Here is a 20,685-nt window from a genome sequence, read left to right as displayed (position 1 = left end):
GGAGAACATTGTATTGAGATTCAAAAAGAGAGAAGAAGCCATCTAGCTAATAACTATGGACCTGAAGGTCTGAGGTAAACTACTCACACATCATCGGAGAGGCTATGGTGTTGATGTAGAAGCCCTCCGTGATCGATGCCCCCTCCGGCGGAGCTCGAGAACAGGCCCCAAGATGGGATCTCACGGGTATAGAAGGTTGCGGCGGTGGAATTAGGTTTTTAGCTCCGTATATGGTAGTTTGGGGGTACGTAGGTATATATAGGAGGAAGGAGTACGTCGGTGGAGCAACAGGGGGCCCACGAGGGTGGAGGGTGCGCCTGGGGGGGGGGTAGGCGCGCCCCCTACCTCGTGGCCTCCTGTTTGATGTCTTGACATAGGGTCCAAGTCCTCTGGATCACGTTCGTTCCGAAAATCACGTTCCCGAAGGTTTCATTCCGTTTGGACTCCGTTTAATATTCTTTTTCCGCGAAACTCTGAAATAGGCAAAAAACAACAATTCTGGGCTGGGCCTCCGGTTAATAATTAGTCCCAAAAATAATATAAAAGTGTATAATAAAGCCCAATATTGTCCAAAACAGAATATAATATAGCATGGAACAATAAAAAATTATAGATACGTTGGAGACGTATCAAGCATCCCCGAGCTTAATTCCTGCTCGTCCTGGAGTAGGTAAATGATAAAAACAGGATTTTTGATGTGGAATGCTACTTGGCATAATTTCAATATAATTCTTCTTATTGTGGCATGAATGTTCAGATTTGATATGATTCAAGATAAAAGTTTAATGTTGACATAAAAACAATAATACTTCAGGCATACTAACTAAGCAATTATGTCTTATCAAAATAACATAACCAAAGCAAGTTATCCCTACAAAATCATATAGTCTGGCTATGCTCCATCTTCCCCACACAAAATATTCATATCATGTACGACCCCGGTTTTGGCCAAGCAATTGGTTCATACTTTTAACGCGCTTCAGCCTTTTCAACTCTTACGCAATACATGAGCGCAAGCCATGGATATAGCACTATGGTGGAATAAGGTATAATGGTAGGGGTTATGTGGGAAGACAAAAAAGGAGAAAGTCTCGCATCAACGAGGCTAATCAACAGGCTAGGGAGATGCCCATCAATTGATGTTTATGCGTGGAGTAGGGATTGCCATGCAACGGATGCACTAGAGCTATAAGCGTATGAAAGCTCAAAAAGGAAACTAAGTGGGTGTGCATCCAACTTGCTTGCTCACGAAGACCTCGGGCATTTGAGGAAGCCCATCATTGGAATATACAAGCCAGGTTCTATAATGAAATTTCCCACTAGTATATGAAAGTGACAAAATGAGAGACTCTCTATTATGAAGATCACGGTGCTACTTTGAAGCACAAGTGTGGTAAAAGGATAGTAACATTGTCCCTACTCTCTTTTTCTCTCATTTTTTTATTTGGGCCTTTTCTCTTTTTTTATGGCCTCTTTTTTTTAGTCTGGAGTCTCATCCCGACTTGTGGGGGAATCATAGTCTCCATCGTCCTTTCCTCACTTGGGACAATGCTCTAATAATGATGATCATCACACTTTTATTTACTTACAACTCATGAATTACAACTCAATACTTAGAACAAAATATGACTCTATATGAATGCCTCCGGCGGTGTACCGGGATATGCAATGAATCAAGAGCGACATGTATGAAAGAATTATGAACGGTGGCTTTGCCACAAATACAATCTCAGCTACATGATCATGCAAAGCAATATGACAATAATGGAGCGTGTCATGATAAATGAAATGGTGGAAAGTTGCATGGCAATATATCTCGGAATGGCTATGGAAATGCCATGATAGGTAGGTATGGTGGATGTTTTGAGGAAGATATAAGGAGGTTTATGTGTGATAGAGCATATCATATCACGAGGTTTGGATGTACCGGCGAAGTTTGCACCAACTCTCAAGGTGAGAAAGGGCAATGTGCGGTACCGAAGAGGCTAGAAAATTGCGGAAAGGTAAGTGTGCGTATAATCCATGGACTCACATTAGTCATAAAGAACTCATATACTTATTGCAAAAATTTAATAGCCCTCAAAGCAAAGTACTACTACGCATGCTCCTAGGGGAAGGGTTGGTAGGAGTTAACCATCGCGCGATCCCGACCGCCACACAAAGGAAGACAATCAACAAATTACTTCATGCTCCGACTTCGTTACATAACGGTTCACCATACGTGCATGCTACGGGAATCACAAAATCCATCACATGTATTTTTCAATTCCACAATTACTCAACTAGCACAACCATGATATTACTACCTTTATATCTCAAAACAATTATCAAGCATCAAATTTCTTATGATATTAATTAAAGAAAATTGCCATGATATTTTAAGACTCCCAAAATAATATAAGTGAAGCATGAGAGATCAATAGTTTCTATAAAACAAATCCACCACCGTGCTCTAAAAGATATAAGTGAAGCACTAGAGCAAAAACTATATAGCTCAAAAAGTATAAGTGAAGCACATAGGCTATTCTAATAAATTCTGAATCAAGTGTGACTCTCTCAAAAGGTGTGTACAGCAAGGATGATTGTGGTAAACTAACAAATGAAGACTCAAATAATACAAGACGCTCCAAGCAAAACACATATCATGTGGTGAATAAAAATATAGCTCCAAGTAAAGTTACCGATGGAAGTAGACGAAAGAGGGGATGCCTTCCGAGGAATCCCCAAGCTTTGGCTTTTAGGTGTCTTTAGATTACCTCGGGGTGCCATGGGCATCCCCAAGCTCAGGCTCTTGCCACTCCTTGTTCCATAATCCATCAAATCTTTCACCCAAAACTTGAAAACTTCACAACACAAAACTCAGCAGAAAATCTCGTAAGCTCCATTAGCGAAAGAAAACAAAAGACCACTTCAAGGTACTGTAATGAACTCATTCTTTATTTATATTGGTGTTAAACCTACTGTATTCCAACTTCTATATGGTTTATAAACTATTTTACTAGCCATAGATTCATCAAAATAAGCAAACAACACACGAAAAACAGAATCTGTCAAAAACAGAACAGTCTGTAGTAATCTGTAACTAACGCAAACTTCTGGAAGTCCAAAAATTCAGCCAAAATAGGAAGACCTAGACAATTTGTTTATTGATCAGCAGAAATTGGAATAAATATTTTATCACGTTCTGGTTATTTTTAACAATTATTTTCGTGAACAGAAAGTTTCTGGAATTTACAGCAAGATCAAATAACTATCATCCAAGAAGATCCTATAGGTTCACAAACACTAATTAAAACATAAAAACACATCTAACCAGAGGCTAGATCAAATATTTATTCCTAAACAGAAGCAAAAAGCAAAACTAAAAATAAAATTGGGTTGCCTCCCAACAAGCGCTATCGGTTAACGCCCCTAGCTAGGCATAAAAGCAAGGATAGATCTAGGTAGTGCCATAATAATAAGATAGATCATTAAAACTCATTTCATACTCTCTACGTTCTGCAGCAAGTTTTCTTTGTGGCAAGCAAAAGTAATCAAAAGGGCTAAATTTAATGGGACAAAAATCCCCAAGATCAACCTTAGGAGGTATAGGTTCCTCCTTCGGCCCTTCATATTGCACAACCAAGTCATCATTATACGCATTCTTTTGGCAGAACTTGGTGAGTCTATATTCGAGAGAATATCCTAGCTCATTATTTTGAATAGCAAAATCATCATTAAGTTCGGAGATTCTATCAACTAGAATATTGGTAGGAACCTTTTTTCTAAGGTTTTCATTAAAAGCAGCATAATCTAGAGATTGAAAACGCATTATTTCCGCTTGATCAAATAAGATAGTTTCTATGGGAGGACGTCCAGCGTCCACCGTATAATGCGCAAAGATTTCTTTGGACTCTTTTATAATAAATCTGAACTCATGAGCCAAAAAGATAGTAGCGGCACACTTAACAGAAGAGTACTCAGTGTTAGAAAATTCTAGAAAAATCCTCTGTATGCAAGGATGCATGTGCATAAATTGTCTTTCAAGTTCAACTACAAGCATGGCGATAGTGTCCGCAAGACTACTAGTTCTATGAAGAATAGAACTACCCATAGAAGGCAAAGCACCGGCACAAGTAAAGAAATCTTGGATAACTCCTTTTCCGATAATATTACCACTACCAATTCAAAAAAAAATTGTATGCAAGGTAGGGGGTTCTTCAGCAGGAGCATCAGAATTTTCCATGTTATTACTATTTTCCATATAAACAATAGTTTCCCCAATTTCACACATAACGGCAGAAAGTGCGAGGAGCAAAAAGAAAGAGGGAGGCAAATGGAAAAGAGAGAGGGCGAATAAAACGACAAGGGTGAAGTGGGGGAGAGGAAAACGAGAGGCAAATGGCAAATAATGTAATGCGGGAGATAAGGGTTTGTGATGGGTACTTGGTATGTTGAATTTTGCGTAGACTCCCCGGCAACAGCGCCATAAATCCTTCTTGCTACCTCTTGAGCACTGCGTTGGTTTTCCCTTGAAGAGGAACGGGTGATGCAGCAAAGCAGCGTAAGTATTTCCCTCAGTTTTTGAGAACCAAGGTATCAATCCAGTAGGAGGCCACGCACGAGTCCCTCGCACCTACACAAACAAATAAATCCTCGCAACCAACGCGATGAGGGGTTGTCAATCCCTACACGGTCACTTACGAGAGTGAGATCTGATAGATATGATAGGATAATATTTTTGGTTTTTTTATGATAAAGATGCACAATAAATAGAAAGCAATAAAAATAACTAAGTGTTGAAAGATTAACATGATGGAAAATAGACCCGGGGGCCATAGGTTTCACTAGTGGCTTCTCTCAAGAGCATAAGTATTTACGGTGGGTGAACAAATTACTGTTGAGCAATTGACAGAATTGAGCATAGTTATGAGAATATCTAGGTAGGATCATGTATATAGGCATCACGTCCGAGACAAGTAGACCGACTCCTGCCTGCATCTACTACTATTACTCCACACATCGACCGCTATCCAGCATGCATCTAGAGTATTAAGTTCATAAGAACAGAGTAACGCTTTAAGCAAGATGACATGATGTAGAGGGATAAACTCATGCAATATGATATAAACCCCATCTTATTATCCTCGATGGCAACAATACAATACGTGCCTTGCTGCCCCTACTGTCACTGGGAAAGGACACCGCAAGATTGAACCCAAACCTAAGCACTTCTCCCATTGCAAGAAGATCAATCTAGTAGGCCAAACCAAACTGGTAATTCAAAGAGACTTGCAAAGATAACCAATCATACATAAAAGAATTCAGAGAAGATTCAAATATTGTTCATACATAAACTTGATCATAAACCCACAATTCATCGGTCTCAACAAACACACCGCAAAAGAAGATTACATCAAATAGATCTCCACGAGAGAGGGGAGAACATTGTATTGAGATCCAAAAAGAGAGAAGAAGCCATCTAGCTAATAACTATGGACCCGAAGGTCTGAGGTAAACTACTCACACATCATCGGAGAGGCTATGGTGTTGATGTAGAAGCCCTCCGTGATCGATGCCCCCTCCGGCGGAGCTCCGGAACAGGCCCCAAGATGGGATCTCACGGGTACAGAAGGTTGCGGCGGTGGAATTAGGTTTTTGGCTACGTATCTGGTAGTTTGGGGGTACGTAGGTATATATAGGAGGAAGGAGTACGTCGGTGGAGCAATAGGGGGCCCACGAGGGTGGAGGGCGTGCCTGGGGGGTGTAGGCGCGCCCCCTACCTCGTGGCCTCCTGTTTGATGTCATGACGTAGGGTCCAAGTCCTCTGGATCACGTTCCTTCGGAAAATCACGTTCCCGAAGGTTTCATTCCGTTTGGACTCCGTTTGATATTTTTTTTCTGCGAAACTCTGAAATAGGCAAAAAAAAAGCAATTCTGGGCTGGGCCTCCGGTTAATAGGTTAGTCCCAAAAATAATATAAAAGTGTATAATAAAGCCCAATATTGTCCAAAACAGAATATAATATAGCATGGAACAATCAAAAATTATAGATACGTTGGAGACGTATCAGGGGGCGCGTCGTACCACCCTGGGCGCGCCCCCTGCCTCGTGGTCCCCTGGCAGGCCTCCGGTGCCCATCTTCTACTATATGAAGTCTTTTACCCTGGAAAAAAATCATAAGCAAGCTTTCGGGACGAAACACTGCCGCCACGAGGCAGAACCAATCTAGGGCTCCGGCGGAGCTGTTCTGCCGGGGAAACATCCCTCCAAGAGGGGGAAATCATCACCATCGTCATCACCAACGATCCTCTCACCGGGAGGGGGTCAATCTCCATCAACATCTTCACTAGCACCATCTCCTTTAAAACCCTAGTTCATCTCTTGTATCCAATCTTTGTCCCAAAACCTCAGATTGGTACCTGTGGGTTGCTAGTAGTGTTGATTACTCCTTGTAGTTGATGCTAGTTGGTTTATTTGGTGGAAGATCATATGTTCAGATCCTTAATGCATATTAATACCCCTCTGATTATGAACATGAATATGATTTGTGAGTAGTTACGTTTGTTCCTGAGGACATGGGTGAAGTCTTGCTATAAGTAGTCATGTGAATTTGGTGTTCGTTCAATATTTTGATGAGATGTATGTTGTCTTTCCTCTAGTGGTGTTATGTGAACGTCAACTACATGACACTTCACCATTATTTGGGCCTAGAGGAAGGTATTGGGAAGTAATAAGTAGATGATGGGTTGCTAGAGTGACAGAAGCTTAAACCCTAGTTTATGAGTTACTTCGTCAGGGGCTGATTTGGATCCATATGTTTCATGCTATGGTTAGGTTTACCTTAAAACTTCTTTTGTAGTTGCGGGTGCTTGCTGCAGGGGTTAATCATAAGTGGGATGCTTGTCCAAGAAAGGGCAGTACCCAAGCACCGGTCCACCCACATACTAAATTATCAAAGTAACGAACGCGAATCATATGAGCGTGATCAAAACTAGCTTGACGATGATTCCCATGTGTCCTCGGGAGCGTTTTCCTTCATATAAGAGTTTGTCGAGGCTTGTCCTTTGCTACTATTCCACTAGGGGGTGGGCGCCACTCCCTGGTCGGGGGGGGGGGTTCGGGTAACCCCCGGTACTCCGAAACTCATCTGAAACGACCTGAACCATTCCGATGTCCGAATGTAACCTTAAAATATATGAATCTTTATGTCTCGACCATGACTCCTCGTCATGTCCGTGATCTCATCCGGGACTCCGAACAATCTTCGGTCATCAAATCACATAACTCATAATACTATGTAGACATGACTGAGACACATCTCCGGCCAATAACCAATATCGAAACATGGATGCTCTTATTGGCTCCTACATATTCTACGATGATCTTTATCGGTCAAACCGCATAACAACATACGTTGTTCCCTTTGTCATCGATATGTTACTTTCCCGAGATTCGATCATCGGTATCATCATACCTAGTTCAATCTCGTTACCGGCAAGTCTCTTTACTCGTTACGTAATGTATCATCCCGTAACTAACTCATTAGTCACATTGCTTGCAAGGCTTATAGTGATGATCATTACCGAGTGGGCCCAGAGATGCCTCTCCGATACACGGAGTGACAAATCCTAATCTCGATCTATGCCAACTCAACAAACACCATCGGAGACACCTATAGAGCATCTTTATAATCACCCAGTTACGTTGTGACGTTTGATAGCACACAAGGTGTTCCTCCGGTATTCGGGAGTTGCATAATCTCATAGTCGGAGGAAGATTTATAAGTCATGATGAAAGCATTAGAAATAAAACTAAACGATCATTTGTGCTATGCTAATGGATGGGTCTTGTCCATCACACCATTCTCTAATGATGTGATCCCGTTTATCAAATGACAACACATGTCTATGGTTAGGAAACTTAATCATCTTTGATTAACGATCTAGTCTAGTAGAGGCATACTAGGGACACTCTGTTTGTCTATGTATTCACACATGTACTAAGTTTCCGGTTAATACTATTCATGCATGAATAATAAACATTTATCATGATATAAGGAAATATAAATAACAACTTTATTATTGCCTCTAGGGCATATTTCCTTCAGTCTCCCACTTGCACTAGAGTCAATAATCTAGATTACATAGTAATGATTCTAACACCCATGGAGTCTTGGTGCTGATCATGTTTTGCTTGTGAGAGAGGCTTAGTCAACGGGTCTGCAACATTCAGATCCGTATGTATCTTGCAAATCTCTATGTCTCCCTCCTTGACTTGATCGCGGATGGAATTGAAGTGTCTCCTGATGTGCTTGGTTCTCTTGTGAAATCTGGATTCCTTTGCCAAGGCAATTGCACCAGTATCGTCACAAAAGATTTTCATTGGACCAGATGCACTAGGTATGACACCTAGATCGGATATGAAATCCTTCATCCAGACTCCTTCATTTGCTGCTTCCGAAGCAGCTATGTACTCCGCTTCACACGTAGATCCCGCCACGACGCTCTGTTTGGAACTGCACCAACTTACAGCTCCTCCATTCAATATAAATTCGTATCCGGTTTGTGACTTAGAGTCATCCGGATCAGTGTTAAAGCTTGCATCGACGTAACCATTTACGATGAGCTCTTTGTCACCTCCATAAACGAGAAACATATCCTTAGTCCGTTTCAGGTATTTTAGGATGTTCTTGACCGCTGTCCAGTGATCCACTCCTGGATTACTTTGGTACTTCCCTGCTAAACTAATAGCAAGGCACACATCTGGTCTGGTACATAGCATTGCATACATGATAGAACCTATGGCTGAGGCATAGGGAATGACTTTCATTTTCTCTCTATGTTCTGCAGTGGTCGGGCATTGAGTCTGACTCAACTTCACACCTTGTAACACAGGCAAGAACCTTTCTTTGCTTGATCCATTTTGAACTTCTTCAAAACTTTATCAAGGTATGTGCTTTTTGAAAGTCCTATTAAGCGTCTTGATCTTTCTCTATAGATCTTGATGCCCAATATATAAGCAGCTTCACCGAGGTCTTTCATTGAAAAATTCTTATTCAAGTATCTTTTTATGCTATCCAGAAATCCAGTATCATTTCTGATCAACAATATGCCATGCACATATAATATCAGAAATGCTACAGAGCTCCCACTCACTTTCTTGTAAATACAGGCTTCTCCAAAAGTCTATATAGAACCATATGCTTTGATGACACTATCAAAGCGTATATTTCAACTCCGAGATCCTTGCACCAGTCCATGAATGGATCGCTGGAACTTGCACACTTTGTTAGCACCTTTTGGATCGACAAAACTTTCTGGTTGCGTCATATACAACTCTTCTTTAAGATATCCATTAAGGAATGCAGTTTTGACATCCATTTGCCAAATTTCATAATCATAAAATGCGGCAATTGCTAACATGATTCGGACAGAATTAAGCATCACTACGGGTGAGAAGGTCTCATCGTAGTCAACTCCTTGAACTTGTCGAAAACCTTTCGCAACAAGTCGAGCTTTGTAGACAGTAACATTACCATCAGCATCAGTCCTGTTCTTGAAGATCCATTTATTCTCTATGGCTTGCCGATCATCGGGAAAGTCAACCAAAGTCCACACTTTGTTCTCATACATGGATCCCATCTCAGATTTCATGGCCTCAAGCCATTTCGCAGAATCTGGGCTCATCATCGCTTCCCATAGTTCGTAGGTTCATCATGGTCAAGTAACATGACCTCCAGAACAGGATTACCGTACCACTGTGGTGCAGATCTTACTCTAGTTGACCTACGACGTTCGATAGTACCTTGATCAGAAGCTTCATGATCATCATCATTAGCTTCCTCACTAATTGGTGTAGGAATCACTGGAACTGATTTCTGTGATGAACTACTTGCCAATAAGGAAGGGAGCAGGTACAATTACCTCATCAAGTTCTAGTTTCCTCCCACTCCCTTCTTTCGAGAGAAACTCCTTCTCTAGAAAGGATCCATTCTTAGCAACAAATATCTTGCCTTCGGATCTGTGATAAAAGGTGTGCCCAACAGTGTCCTTTGGGTATCCTATGAAGACACATTTCTCCGATTTGGGTTCGAGCTCATCAGGTTGAAGCTTTTCCACATAAGCATCGCAGCCCCAAACTTTAAGAAACGACAACTTGGGTTCTAGCCAAACCACAGTTCATATGGTGTCATCTCAACGAATTTAGATGGTGCCCTATTTAACGTGAATGCAACCGTCTCTAAAGCATAACCCCAAAACGATAGCGGTAAATCAGTAAGAGACATCATAGATCGCACCAAATCTAATAAAGTACGATTACGATGTTCGGACACACCATTACACTGTGGTGTTCCAGGTGGCGTGAGTTGTGAAACTATTCCGCACTGTTTCAAATGAAGTCCAAACTCATAACTCAAATATTCACCTCCACGATCAGATCGTAGAAACTTTTGTTTTCTTGCTATGATGATTTTCCACTTCACTCTGAAATTCTTTGAACTTTTCAAATGTTTCAGACTTATGTTTCATCAAGTAGATATACCCATATCTGCTCAAATCATCTGTGAAGGTGAGAAAATAACGATACCCTCCGCGAGCCTCGACACTCATCGGACCGCATACATCAATATGTATTATTTCCAACAAGTCTGTTGCTTGCTCCATTGTTTCGAAGAACGGAGTCTTAGTCATCTTGCCTATGAGGCATGGTTCACAAGCATCAAGTGATTCCAAAAGCCCATCAGTATGGAGTTTCTTCATGCGCTTTACACTAATATGACCTAAACGGCAGTGCCACAATAAGTTACACTATCATTATTAAACTTATATCTTTTGCCTTCAATACTATGAATATGTGTATCAGTACTATCGAGATTCAACAAAAATAGACCACTCATCAAGGGTGTATGACCATAAAAGATATTACTCATATAAATAGAACAACCATTATACTCTTATTTAAATGAATAACCATCTCGCATCAAACAAGATCCAGATATAATGTTCATGCTTAAAGTGGCACCAAATAACAATTATTCAGTTCTAAAACTAATCCCGAAGGTAGATGTAGAGGTAGCGTGTCGATGGCGATCACATCGACTTTGGAACAATTTCTCACGCGCATCGTCATCTCGTCCTTAGCCAATCTTCGCATAATCCGTAGCCCATGTTTCAATTTGCAAATATGAGCAACAGAACCAGTATCAAATACCCAGGCGTTACTACGAGCATTAGTAAGGTACACATCAATAACATGTATATCAAATATACCTTTCACTTTGCCATCCTTCTTATCTGCCAAATACTTGGGGCAGTTCCGCTTCCAGTGACCAGTCCCTTTGCAGTAGAAGCACTCAGTCTCAGGCTTAGGTCTAGATTTGGGCTTCTTCACTTGAGCAGCAACTTGCTTGCCGTTCTTCTTGAAGTTCCCCTTCTTCCCTTTGCCCTTTTTCTTGAAACTAGTGGTCTTGTTAACCATCAACACTTGACGCTCCTTCTTGATTTCTACCTCCGCAGCCTTTAGCATCACGAAGAGCTCGGGAATTGTCTTATCCATCTGTTGCATATTATAGTTCATCACGAAGCTTTTGTAGCTTGGTGGCAGTGATTGAAGAACTCTGTCAATGACACTATCAATAGGAAGATTAACTCCCAGTTGAGTCAAGTGATTGTGGTACCCAGACATTCTGAGTATATGTTCACTGACAGAACTATTCTCCTCCATTTTGTAGCTGTAGAACTTATTGGAGACTTCATTCTCTCAATCCGGGCATTTTCTTGAAATATTAACTTCAACTCCTGGAACATCTCACATGCTCCATGACATTCAAAACGTCGTTGAAGTCCCGGTTCTAAGCCGTAAAGCATGGCACACAGAACTATCGAGTAGTCATCAGCTTTGCTCTGCCTGGCGTTCACAACATCTGGTGTTGCTCCTGGAGCGGGTCTTGCACCTAGCGGTGCTTCCAGGACGTAATTCTTCTATGCAACAATGAGTATAATCCTCAAGTTATGGACCCAGTCCATGTAGTTGCTACCATCATCTTTCAACTTAGCTTTCTCTAGGAACGCATTAAAATTCAAAGGAATAGTAGCACGGGCCATTTATCTACAACAACATAGACATGCAAAATAATATCAGGTACTAAGTTCATGATAAATTAAAGTTCAATTAATCATATTACTTAAGAACCCCCACTTAGATAGACATCCCTCTAATCATCAACTAAACCATGTCCGATCATCACGTGAGATGGAGTAGTTTTCAATGGTGAACATCACTATGTTGATCATATCTACTATATGATTCACGCTCGACCTCTCAGTGTTCCGAGGCCATATCTGCATAAGCTAGGCTCGTCAAGTTTAACCCGAGTATTCTACGTGTGCAAAACTGGCTTGCACCATTGTATGTGAACATAGAGCTTATCACACCCGATCATCACGTGGTGTCTCGGCACGACGAACTGTAGCAGGGGTGCATACTCAGGGAGAACACTTATACCTTGAAATTTAGTGAGAGATCATCTTATAATGCTACCGTCGTACTAAGAAAAATAAGATGCATAAAGGATAAACATCACATGCAATCAATATTAGTGATATGATATGGCCATCATCATCTTGTGTCTTTGATCTCCATCTCCAAAGCACCGTCATGATCACCATCGTCACCGGCTTGACACCTTGATCTCCATCGTAGCATCGTTGTCGTCTCGCCAACTATTGCTTCTACGACTATCGCTACCGCTTAGTGAGAAAGTAAAGCAATTACATGGCGATTGCATTTCATACAATAAAGCGACAACCATATGGCTCCTGCCAGTTGCCGATAACTGTTACAAAACATGATCATATCATACAACAATTTATATATCATCACGTCTTGACGATATCACATCACAGCAAGTGTCGGTGTCAAAACCGGCGGATCTCGGGTAGGGGGTCCCGAACTGTGCGTCTCAGGCGGATGGTAACAGGAGGCGGGGGACACGATGTTTACCCAGGTTCGGGCCCTCTCGATGGAGGTAATACCCTACTTCCTGCTTGATTGATCTTGATGTTATGAGTATTACAAGAGTTGATCTACCACGAGATCGTAGAGGCTAAACCCTAGAAGCTAGCCTATGGTATGATTGTTCTTGTCCTACGGACTAAACCCTCCAGTTTATATAGACACCGGAGGGGGCTAGGGTTACACAGAGTCGGTTACAAGGGAGGAGATCTTCACATCCGTATTGCCAAGCTTGCCTTCCACGCCAAGGAGAGTCCCATCCGGACACGAGACAAAGTCTTCAATCTTGTATCTTCATAGTCCAACAGTCCGGCTAAAGTATATAGTCCGGCTGTCCGAGGACCCCCTAATCCAGGACTCCCTCAGTAGCCCCTGAACCAGGCTTCAATGACGATGAGTCCGGCGCGCAGATTGTCTTCGGCATTGCAAGGCGGGTTCTTCCTCCGAATATTCCATAGAAGATTTTGAACACAAGGATAGTGTCCGGCTCTGCAAAACAAATTCCACATACCACCGTAGAGAGAGTAATATTTCCACAAATCTAATCTGCTGACAGCTTTTCATAATGTGACATACGGCAGTGATCTGGTCATGACGAACCGTTTTTCCGAGCCTGCCACTGCACGTGCTGCGAGGCAGTTTTATTGGCACGTCCTGTCAAAGCAGAGATCGTGTTCCTTTTTTCACGGGATTCTCATCAATACGGGCGTGGGTAACCCCATCGTCCCTGCTGGTATGACTCCTCGATTTTAGGCAAGTTCCAAATGGCCACGCGAGGACGCTTGATATTCACCCTCTTTATAAAGGGGCCAAGGCATGTCCTTTTCTTCTCGCGCTCAATTGAATCCTTCCCCCACCTCAAGGTCCAACACCCAAGGCTCAGGCTAGGAGCTTCGGACCTTCAATCATGTCCGGATCCAATCTTCAAGGTCGGTGGATGCCTTGCTCTGTCACAGAGGAGGACATCAAGAAGCTAAGAGAAGCCAGGTATCTGACCGCCGAAATCTCGCATAGGCTGCCTGCTCGAGGGTAGGTCATTCCCACTCCCGAGCCTAAGAGGGTGTCGTATTTGTCTCCCACTTCCTCCGAGGGCTAGGCTTTAGTCTGGATCCCTTTGTTAGAGGGCTCATGTTCTACTACGGGCTCGATTTCCATGATCTGGCCCCGGACTCCATCCTTCACATCTCGTCGTTCATCGTCATGTGTGAAGCCTTCCTCCGCATTACCCCACACTTCGGCTTGTCGCTCAAGACCTTCAATGTAAAGCCGAAGATGATCGAGGGGTGACACGCAGAGTGCGGAGGCGCCATAATAAACAAAGGCGCCGATGCTCCATGGCCAAAGGGTTCCTTCCCGGAGACATTCAAGTTATGGCAGCGGGAGTGGTTTTACATCACAGCTCCCCGAGGTACTAAGTGGGTTGCCGCCCCTGCCTTCCGCTCGGGCCCCCCGCCACAACGGGTGTCATGGGTCAACAAGGGGCTGCAGTGGGGGCCAGTAAATGATGTGCCGACATTGCAGAGTCGCATCCGAGATCTCCTCGAGAGAGATGTCAGCCTTGTCAAGGTAATGCAAGTCATGCTAGTTCGTCGAGTCCTGCCTTGCAAGCGTCGACCTCTCCGTATGTGGGAGTTCAACCCGGAAGGACCGCGAACTATTCAGCACTTCTTCGGCATGACGCACGAAGAGATGTATGGATTGTTCTTCGGATCACAAGTAGAGTGTCCGGACACCACCGAGGATGCGGGTCTAAGCTGCAATCGTCCAGATACCCAAGTAAGTAATCCTTCGGCCTAACATGTTGTCTCTTTATTTATCACAACGTCATTCTGAAAAGTCGCTCTTTGACCAGGACTGGGCAAAAAAGGCGAAGATGATCAGGTGTTCGGCCCCCCTTCCCGAAGGCTCAACGGACCCAGTACTGGCCAGAATGCTTGAGCTCGCGCCTTATCAAGCGCCATCAGGGGAAGATAAAGGGAGGAATACAGAAGCCGAAAGCGGGCCTCGCTCATCATTCATCCAAACCGGGGGAATTAGTGCCTCCGCGAAGGAGGATAACCGGGGAGAAGAATCTAAAATTCCCTCTCCCCAAGGAAGGAAGAGGGCCGCCTCTGAAGACTTGGAAACAATGGTTTCCAAACAAGGAAAGAAATCTTTGTCAGGGGGCCCTACCCCGGAGGGTATCCTTACCGCACAGTGCCCGCAAGGGGATCAGCCCTCCACCGAGCTGTAAGTAAACAAAAGTACTCTATAGTAAATGTACCCTGCTTCATTTCTGAGAACAATAACCGAGACGCATGTCTTGCAGTTCAGATTGTAGCCCTTCTCGACAGAGTTCGTCTTCGGGGGATCTTCTTCCGGAGATGATGTAGAGCGAAACACCTCCCCATGCCTCCCCGCCTCATGAGGCGGGCGACCCAGAGGTGTCGTCACAGAGGACTTCTCCTGATCCGCCAAGGCCAGAAGGTAACCCTTCGGCCACCCGAAGTCCGGGGTATCCGGCTCCTGAGGGGAGCAACAGAAAGAGTCCCGGACTGTCCGGTGCGCGACTAGACGCACTGATGAATCTTCTGGAGCAAGCGGCTATCTCAGAGGCGCATCGTACGCTAATGGGTACGGTGGTTGAGAGGATTTCATCCGCCGAAAGCGGGTTGCATGAAGCTTTTATGAGCCTGCTGAGAGGCTTTGAGGTACGCAAAGTAATATAGTTTTTGACGGTACCGCACACGCTAGGTGTGCCCTATGCAGATAGTAGCCCCTGAGACTCTGGTTGCTGTCGAAAGAGACGGCAAATAGAGGATCATAGTCCCAGGTAATAACCGTGCTACTTTCATGTGCAGGTGGCTGAAGGTCCGGTGGCTAGCTGGACTGGTGAGTTTTCCGAACTAAAGCGGCAACTTGATGCAGCAGATGCCGACATCATGCTTGTAAACAAGCGGCTTGACGAGGCACAGGGTATGTATTCTCCAATGGTCAACATTTATTAAGAGGAGCATAATGCTAGTATCCATAATATGTTGTGACTGCAGATGGAGCTGCTGCCGTGGAGACCCTTCGGGCGGAACTTGCCCTAGCCAAGGAACAAGCCAGGAGGAGTGATGCGGCCGCCCTAAAGGCGGTTGAAGAGTTAGAAGCCGAACAGGCTGCGCATTGCGAGAGCAAAGAATAGCCAAGATGGCTATTGAGCTCAAAGACGCCGCCGACCGTTATGAGCTTCTTGAAAAGGAAAGCCGAACGAAGATGGCGGATCTGGAGAAAGCCATGTTAGCAGCCAAGGAAGCCTGCTCTAAAATCAGAGCTGCGAAGGAGGAGCTGCGTCAAGCCGGAGATATCACGGCTGGGAAGCGCTTTTTGTTGCGGACGAAGTTCGGAGATCCTAAATATGCCCGCCTGGATCAATTATGGAGTTCTGCGGATGCGTACCTGGATTTGGCAGCAAGTGCTACTGATGCGACCAAGTTTTTCGAAGACCAAAAAGATCATGAAGTGGAAAAGTTGTTCTGGTCGCAGTTCAATGCCCCGGCGCATCCACTGTTGTTGAATGAGCAAATGGCCGAGTGGGCCGAGCTCCATAGGTTGTCCGGGCTTGCCATGAGGTCTGTTGTGGATCATCTTTGGCCGGAAGGACCAAAACCGAACAGTTATTTTGGCTTAGTGCAACGATTCCTTGGTGCCGTGCCGGATATCGACGCTATGAAGAGGTCGGCGTGCATAGAGGGTGCGCGGATGGCTCTTGCCCGTGTCAAGACATACTGGGCAGAGATGGAGGCCACCGCTATTGCAACCCAGATTCGGCTGTAGGCCGGGTGTCAGCCGAGCACTATTTTGAAGAAGTCCTAGAAGGCGCTCGTTTAATAGAGGCTCAGTGCTCGAAGAGTATCATGTTCTAGTGACATGTATCCCAATTGTAAGAACAATGTTATTTGAATTATAAAGGCTATGTTCATACTTTTGCCTGAAAGTATTATTATGCCTCATGTGCGGTCGTTTATGTATATATATATATATATATATATATATATATATATATATATATATATATATATATATATAACCTGAAAGTTTGCAGTCGTCGGCTTCAGCCCCCACGCATATAATGCGGGGGTGTTCGCAAAAGCGCGTCTTCACACTTGATCCAATGTCTTGGTCCATTAAGGAGGTGGTAGCGCAGCGAACGAGGCAATCGGACTATATTGCTTTAACACTTTCACTTAACCATAGGAGTTTGACAGTGGGGCTACTATATAGCCCCTGGTATTTCCGCGGCTATCCGAATACAGTGCGCGTACGTACATGACCGGGGAAACCGGTCCTTTGTTAATGCGGAGGAATCCCGAAGATTCCAATAACTCATCGAGTGGTTGACCAGTCTCACGCTTTATCATGACAGTCAGTTTTCGGCTTTCTCTACTGAGGTGCTCATCCGGATGAACCAGGGCACAATCACAGCAGTTCTCCCGGTGCCACCTTAGCCGATAGAGCAGAACGTAAGGTAGCAAAACGCGGGAGCCGGGCAAACCCAACATTTGACCAAAGACATGATCCAGAGCTGATGCATATAAGGCCAAACTCGCGACGCCGAACACTCCCTAAGGTATTCGGTCTTTATAACATATACTGGGCTAACTAACGCCCTTGATAATGAGCCCCGAGTGTCCAGGTACGTGCATTATTTTGACGTGGTGAAATGCCAATAACGTCAGCATGCCTGTCGGTTGTACTGAGTACCCGGAGGATGTGAAGCAACAAGAGACAGTAAAAAAGGTTTACACATGGTCTTAATCTAAAAAGAAACCTTTGAGCGGGGCCCTGCTGCACGTCTGCGCCTGTGTCTCCGTTGTGCTATATCCTAGGAGGGTGTAGCACGATTATCATCTGTAAAAGAGAAGAACTTAGGTGAAAGTTGTCGTGCGTAAAATTGGTTATTCTTAATAAACCATTAAAATTCAAGATGAGTGAGGTTGAGCCGAACGGTAGTCCTTTTTACATGCGGGAAGCCCCTGGTACCGCCTCTAGGGGTATATCCGTCAAACCAAACTTGGGTTTATCTAAGGTGTTACAACTAGTGATGCGCCGGACTCGTCTAGCCGTGTCCGCGGTCTTGACAACCGATCATTTATTCTGGTTGGAGAGGTTGTTTAGTGTTCGGTTGCTAAAGCCGCCACACCTTCTTCCGCGCGTAAGGAACGCTCAACATCTCCGCTAACTGTAATGATTCCCCGTGGACCGGGCATCTTAAGCTTAAGAGAAGCGTAATGCAGTACTGCATTGAGACGAGCGAAAGCTGCTCTTCCGAGTAGTGCTTGATAGCCGCTTCGGAATGGAGCTATGTCGAAGGTTAATTTTTCACTTCGGAAGTTGTCGGGAGAACCGAATACAACCTCTAGTACTAGAGAGCCCGTGCAGCGGGCCTCTTGGCCTGGTATTACTCCTTTAAAGGTAGTATTGCTTTGGCTGATTCTTGTTGGGTCTATCCCCATTTTGCGGACTGTGTCCTGATATATCAGATTAAGACTACTGCCGACGTCCATGAGGACTTGGGTGAGATGGTATCCGTCGATAATTGGGTCTAACACCAAGGCAGCCAGTCCTCCGTGCCGGATACTCGTCAGGTGATCCCTGCAATCAAAAGTGATCGGGCAGGCCGACCAACGGTTGAACTTAGGGGTGACGGGCTCTACGGCGCATATGTCTTGGAGCGCATGTTTGCTCGTTCTTTTTGTTACGTGAATCATGTTCACTGTTTTGACCTCTGGTGGGATTTTTTTCTGTCCCCCGGTGCTTTTCTGGCGAGGCTCATCCTCGTCTTCACTTGGTGTCTCCCTCCCCTTGTGTTCGGCGTTTGACTTGCCGGCCTGCTTGAAGACCCAGCATTCTCTGTGGGTGTGATTTGCAGGTTTATCGGAGGTGCCATGGATCTGACATAGTTTGTCTAGAATCTTGTTTAGGCTGGACGGTCCATCTCTGTTGCCTTTGAAGGGCTTTTTCCGCTGACCGGGTCGAGAGCCCCTAAATCCGGTGTTTACCGCCATGTTGTCTGGGCTGTCTTCGTTATTTCGACGCTTGCTTTTAATGCGTCGTTGTTTTCCATTACCATCCCTAACTTCGGATGTGCCTGGGTCGCTGGTGCTACTACGGGCCAGCCAGCTATCTTCGCCCGCGCAAAAGCGGGTCATGAGGCTTGTTAGGGCTGCCATTGTCCTTGGCTTTTCTTGGCCGATGTGTCTGGCGAGCCATTCATCTCGGACGCTGTGTTTGAAAGCTGCTAAGGCTTCGGCGTCCAGGCAATCGACGATTTGATTTTTCTTAGTGAGAAATCTGTTCCAAAGCTTTCGAGCTGACTCTCCGGGTTGTTGAATTATATGACTTAAATCGTCTGTGTCCGGTGGTCGGACGTAGGTCCCTTGAACGTTGGCCCTAAAAGCTTCCTCAAGCTCCTCCCAACTTCCAATTGAATTTTCAGGGAGGCTCTTCAGCCAGTGCCGAGCTGGTCCTTTCAACTTAAGGGGAAAGTATTTGATGGCGTGGAGATCTTCTCCGCGATCCATATGGATATGGAGGATGAAGTCCTCAATCCAGACCCCAGGGTCTGTCGTCCCGTCATACGCCTTTATGTTTACCGGTTTGAATCCCTCTGGAAATTCATGATCCAGTACCTCATCGGTGAAGCATAGGGGGTGTGCGGCACCCCTGTATTTGGATGTATCATGGCGTTCAGACGGCTGTAGTGTTCGGTTTTGATTTTGTGCCGGAGCGCGCTTCCTAGATCCATAGATGGACCTGGTCATACCAGATTTTTTACGCAAGTCCTCACGTAAATCGTGTGCTGACTTATGTGCGGCATTGTTAGCCACCCTATCGCGGCCACGAGGTGGTCGATTCGGCTGATCGGCCGTTTTATTTTTTGGCTGTGTAGGCTCTACGGCCTCATCATCAAATTCAGGCAACAGCTTGCGCTTTGGATAGCTCTTTGTGTGGCGACTGCCACCATACTTTTCTTCAGTGTCGAGCACTTTGTTCCATCTACTGTTGAGCGTATTCTACGCGACATTAAGCCTTTGCTTCTACTTCTTCAGGCTCCTCGCGGTGGCAATAAGCCTTCTACGGAGGTTCTCTTGTTCCAAGTGTCTTTCCAGGATGATGTGTGCATTGTCATCCGGACTATTCTCCTCTCCGGAGACGGGTTGATGATTTCTACCCTCGGTGTCGCCGTGATCGGACAGTGGCTCCGCACTATGCTCGCCGTCCGCTGGCTCGTCCTGTTCTGTTGCTGGGTCAATGTGGTCGTCGTTTCCTCTGGAGTCGACCCGGGTGTTATTTTTTCTTGCGCTGTTATCGCTGTTCTTGCCGAGGTGGGATTTGGACGGCGTCTGTGTCGCCGCTTTGGTTGCTTCTCGATGGGTTTATCCTTCGCTGCATCCTCCCGTTCCTCATCATTGTCTTCTTTGGGTGTATCCACCATGTATATATCATGTGATGAGGTGGCTGTCCAGCGCCCTGTGGGCGATGGTTCCTGTTCGTCTCCTGCATCGTCGTCCATACCGTCGATGTCTTCGGAGCCGAAATCGAGCATGTCGGTTAAATCATCGACAGTGGCTACTAAGTGGGTGGTGGGTGGGGAGTGAATTTCTCCGTCATCCGCATCCCATTCTAGCCGGACATAGTTCGGCCAAGGGTCTCCTTACAGAG

This window comes from Aegilops tauschii, chromosome 5 (assembly GCF_002575655.3).
Source record: "Aegilops tauschii subsp. strangulata cultivar AL8/78 chromosome 5, Aet v6.0, whole genome shotgun sequence".
Lineage (NCBI taxonomy): Eukaryota > Viridiplantae > Streptophyta > Magnoliopsida > Poales > Poaceae > Aegilops > Aegilops tauschii.
The sequence above is the reverse complement of the archived record's forward strand: the minus strand, read 5'-3'. Positions refer to the sequence as shown.